Raw genomic sequence first — 5,794 nt, 5'->3', positions numbered from 1 at the left:
ACTGAACATGCAGCAAAATCCAGCAAAGGGATTTTAAGATCCGGTAGCTTCAGTGGGAGAGAGTCAGCATAGACTAGTGTGTTGGACTTAGATTATGGAGACCAGGTTCAAATCTTCACCTAGCTAGGCAGCTCACTATATGATATTGGATCATTTAATTCCTGCCAGTCTTACCTACCTCCAAAGGTTGTTGTGAAAGGTAAATGTGACCATCCATGTATGTGTACCTTCTAACCTCTAGAATGCCCTGGGAGATGACTGAAAGTGGCTTTTCAAAATGTAATAAATAAATAGGTTTTTTTAAGCCAACTTAAAGAGTGCTTTATTTGACTGGATAATGTTCTTCATAATTTGAGGGTTTTTTTGCGTTCTTTTAAGATACAAAGTGTTATTAACTAGAGTTATATGCACATTCTTCATTGGAGTACTAATTCTAATTATATGAAAATGAACAAAAGTCTTAAAGTATCATCATCTATACTAAGAGTAAATTCAATTCTCTGAGTGATATTCCTTTTGGAGTCAAAGTGGCATCAACCATGAAGGTTTCAGCAGACTTGGAGGAACCCCAATATTTGCAGAAGTGCCAAAAAAGAGTAAAAAAGGAAAAAAGAAAAATAAAACCCAATGGGATCAAAACATTCTCAGCTGGGATGGAATGTTGATGTCTGCTAGGAGGAGAGAGGAAAATTGAAAACCAAGAGGAAGTAGGATGGCTTATTGTCTGGAATACTGAAGACACACATTCTCCAATACAACATTTTGTGGATGGCCCTTTGTTATTATACAGCCATGAGAGTGGCTCTGTACTATAGCCAGCATGGATTTTTCACATTCTGCCATGTTAAACTGAAAACACCACCCATGACATTCTGCTGCTTCCCATAAGCTCATTTCAAACAAAACTCTTACAAAATGTATAGTCCTGAACTCAGAATCACTTGCTTAACAACATCTAAGTTTTCATGAAGATGCACAAAACATTCAGAGAGAATCCAGAGTTCAAAGTGTAAAACAAAGGGGGGGGGATCCAGATCCCTGCTCGACTTTTTTGTCAGTGGTTTCATAATTATTGAAATTAATTAAAAATCAGCCCTGTTCATAGAAGTACCTTTTCCTATTACTGACCTTGCCCCATACTCTCACCATCATTGTCTGCAGTTTAAAAGTTTTTTAAAAAAAGAATGGCTGATTTTTTATTTAAGAAAATTAATATTGGGGTGTATGATAGAGCAGGCATACTCAGTAAGAACCAGCTGCCAGTGTTCTAAAAGTCAGACTGTTTAGCTTGGCTAATCAGGGTGACACACCCATGCTAGACATTTATTCTACTTCTACATTTATTCTAAACAGTCATGGCTTCCGCCAAATAATCCTGGGAAGTGTAGTTTGTGAAGGCTGCTGAGAGTTGTTAGGAAGCGTAGTTCGTTAGAAAGCTGCTGAGAGTAGTTATTTCCTTGACAGAGCTCCAGTGACCAGAGTGATTTAACAGTCAGCCCCTCTTCCCAGAGAGTTCTGTTAGCTGCAGCTCTGTGGGGGGAATAGGGCATCTCCTAGCAATTCTCAGTACCCTTCCCAAACAACACTTCCCAAGATTCCTTCATGGAAGACATGACTGTCTAAAGTGAAATAAAAGTCTGGTATGGATGTGGCCAGAGACATCTTTGGTTTAAACTGGGTGGGAGATTACATGTATCTGCTATTGAATAAAAAGGTGGGAGAAGACCCCCCAAATAATGATACTGTTAACAATGTTTTCCTTTTGGAAAGGAAAGGTGTTTTCCCTCTGCCCAGTGCCCACCTACCCAAACTCCTCCCCCTCCCCTCTCCACCTTCCACTCTCCACCACCACCCTGCCCCTGTCCCAGGTCAGTTTCACCTATCCCAAGCATGACTGCACAGGGGTAAATCCCAATGAACCTGATAAGTATGCAAATGAGTGAACCTTCCCCTCCCCCTCAGCCCTCCTTCCACTTCCCCTCACCTCCCCCTTCTTCTCCCCTCCACCCATCCGCTCCCCTTGTCCTCCACCTTCCTTCCATTCCCATCTATCCCTCTCCCTCTCCCTCCACCTCTTCACTCTCCCCTCTCTCCTCCTCTCCCTCTCCCCTGCCCATCTGCTTCTTTTCTCTTCCCTCTTCCTCCTCCATTCCTCAGTCCAGCCCTCCCTCCCTCCTTATTACTTTACCTCCTCTCCCATGGTCATTTTTGCCCATCCTAAGCATGATTGCACAGGAGTAAATCCCACTGAACTCAATAAGCATGCAAATAATGAAATCTGTGTTTGCTCTTTCCATCCCCCCTTCCCCTACCCATTCCCTTCCTCCTCTTCCTTCCTCCTCCTCTACCAACTTCTCCCCTCCGTCTTCTCCCTTGTGGTCTATTTTACCTATTTTAAGCATGATTGCACCAAATTCTTCCAAGCTACTCAGGAAGTGGATTGGACTGTGAAAGACCAACCCAAATTGTGTTTGCATCTTGAGAAATTTGTAGCGCAGTACAATATCTCAGAGAGGAGGTCAGGTTTCCTGTTTCCCTGGTGCATGTCATGGCCCCATCAGAGGACTCATCAGACAAGGATGACTCGGGAGTAACAGCAGCAGACCCAGAAGCAGCAGACCCAGAAGGAGAAATGGAGGAAACTCCTGAGAACCCAGCTCCTTCTCCGCCTCAGCTGCAGAGCACCCCAGACACAGCTGAAGCCCTTCAGCCATACGCAGATAGTGAACAGGATACTCCCCCTTCACCTGCAGAACGTAGACAGCAGAAGGTCAGGCAGAAGAGGGGCAGGCCTGTCCACTTAAGGCCAAAACGCTGAGGGCTCACACCTGCTGACAAACCTGCTCCTTAAAAGTCAAACCTTGGATTCAGCTTGTTGCTGACTACAACATCAGGCGTGGCTTCGTGTGTCTCTAGTTTCCCTGAATCTTATCTTGGACTGAATCCTTGGCAAATGAACCCAGACCTCTACTGACCTCACTTCTGGCTAGGCACGTAAGCTGAGGAAGGGCCTTGCCTTTATCATGCTTCATCCTCGTTAGCCTGGCAGATTTACGACCAGACTACCAGCTAAGGACTTTCCCACCCTGATAACTCCCCAGGAATTTCCAGCCCCCACCGGCACTGCTGTCTCAGTGCAGAGCTGACAGTGCATTCACTATAGCTGCCCAAGTTCCCTGCTTTTTAAAGTTTGATAGCAATATCTATTGGTTACAGATATGTTCTTAAATCACAAGGGGTTTTTTTGCCTCTTAGTGAATTACTATATTATTCTCCTATCTTGCAACATACAATTAAAAACACAACAATGAAATCATTTTTAATAATAGTAAAAAGCCACCATGTATATTATCAAAACACAGTAGCTAATGCCCTCTATGCATATGTAATCCATGTTGTTACCAGTATTGTTAAAAGAATGATAAGTATAGCATGCCTGTGCTTGCTGACATTGGGTGTGGCTATTACCCTCCCCCTCTCTTTCTAGAACCAGCTATTGGAGCATGCTCAGTAAGTAACCTTCAGGGTGGGCTGGCTTCTGTGAGAAGCTTCTAGCAGACGAGCCCAACTCAAGATGAGGAAGCTGCTCCAGAGGGGAGGGGATGGCCAGCAATTCTGTGTTCTTCACACACCTGCTTTGATTGTTTTTAGGTATGTGTTGGGATCAAATTATTAATTCGGGGTAAAAGATTATTTGTGGAAATGGGTAGATATTGTTTTAGTGAGATTAATATAAAAGTGGGATTTACTATTAAAGTCATAATTTTATGATATTGTAAAATATGTATTTCCTCATATTTAAAGATAGAGTTAAATATTGTTAAGTATATACTTTAATTATGTATGGAAGGAGAAGCTTCTAGCAGACCAGCCCAACTCAAGAAGAGGAAGCTGCTCCGGAGGGGAGGGGAAGGCCAACAATTTCTGTGCTATTCACAGGCCTGCTTTGATTGTTCTTAGGAGCCAAGCAGCAAGGAAAGAAGATGCTTGTTCCTGCAAAAGAAAATAGGAGCCAATCTAAAGGACTGTGAACTCATTGTTTTGTTTAGGGTTTTTTTCTTTGCATCTTGTTAATTGTTGAAAAAAAGAGAGAAATTGTAATTTTTTTACTGCTATGAAGCAGTAGCAGCCAGATTGTTAGTAGCATTATTATTATTTATCTGATCTGATAATATATCAGAACTATTTTTCTTCAATACATATTTAAGTTTGATTCTTGGTATTTTTACTGCAACTATGGATGGGTATCACACCGTCATAAAAAACAACCTGCCCACATCTCCTAGTTAATGTAGGGATATTTGTGGGTTATATATGCCTAAAATTATGTTGCCTCAGTTTGGCTAAGTTATATCATTCTGACAACTGTATTGATTTTTTTTTTTTAAAAAAAACGCGTATCACATAAATTATTAAATGTATTTATGAATCACTTTTCTGTCTGTAAAAGGAGATTAAACACTGCAGACAGCAAACAGCAATTAAAGGAGAACAAAACAATTTTAAATTAAGTTGTAGATAAATGAAATGTTTGATCTTATTTTAATGTTCCTTATTTTGGGAACAATGAAGGGCAGGATAAAAATAATTCAAATAAATATTTAAACAAAAAGTGGAATTTAAGTATTTTAAAAAGATAGAAAGATAGCTCAATTGCTATCTGGACAGCTTGGTAGAAGCATAATCAGCTACATTAAATGGCCAAAATGAATTGATTTTCAATAACCATGTAATCACTCCCTTGTGGTATACAGAACTTTCCACATGAGTTTTAAAGCTGCAACTTTTACAACTTTTACAACTTTTATATTTATCTGAGAATAAGTCCCATTGAACGCAATAGGCCTGACTTCCAAGTAAACATGCACAGGGTTGCTCGGTAAGCTTCTAACCTACACTGTCCCAAAGTTCCCAGTTCCTTATTTGCATGAAAGTTCAATCACTAACAAAAAAGAAAAGTTGACAGCTACAGCAACATCAAGCCAAATTTAGCATGCCCCTGAACCCCAAAATATATGATGGGGTACCCTGTATCACTATAATCAGGAGACCGTCCCCGTCAAGACTGACAATACATTTATACAATCAAAATCATCAGGATCCTGATATCATAAATACACAATGATGTCATAAAATCATTAAAAATAAATAAGTGGGGGTACACGCCCCAAACTCTGCTCTGTGCCAGGACAAATCATATACCCCAGGAAAGGGGAGGGTGTCCCCTATGAGATGCCACTGCGTCCCACCTGGTCCAGGGCTTCTGCTGAACGCAGGGCACATGGGAGCACATCTATGCAAAACCAAAGCAGACAAAAACATACAGGGAAAAATAAGTAACTGGGGGTATATGCCCCATAATCTGCTCTGGGCCAGGACAAATCATATACCCCAGGAAAGGAGGGGGTGTCCCCTACAAGATGCCACTGCATTCCACCTTGCCAAGAGCTTCTGCCGGGTGCAGGGCATATGGGAGGGCATCTATCCAAAACCAAAGCAAACAAAAACTGGAAAAATTAGTAACTGGGGGTACAAGCCCCTAAATCTGCTCTGGGCCACCACAAATCATATACCCCAGGAAAGGGGAGGGTGTACTCTTTGGGATGCAAGTGCATCCCGTCTGGACCAGAGCTTCTGCTGGGTTCAGGGCACATGGGAGGGCATCTTTCCAAAACCAAGGCAGAAAAAAAACATACAGGAAATAATAAGTAACTGGGGGTACATGCCCCAAAATCTGCTCTGGCTTCGGGGGAGGGTCAAGTTGGGGGTGGCCACCTTTGGGGCCGTTGATCAC

Source organism: Rhineura floridana, chromosome 11 (assembly GCF_030035675.1).
Source record: "Rhineura floridana isolate rRhiFlo1 chromosome 11, rRhiFlo1.hap2, whole genome shotgun sequence".
Lineage (NCBI taxonomy): Eukaryota > Metazoa > Chordata > Lepidosauria > Squamata > Rhineuridae > Rhineura > Rhineura floridana.
The sequence above is the reverse complement of the archived record's forward strand: the minus strand, read 5'-3'. Positions refer to the sequence as shown.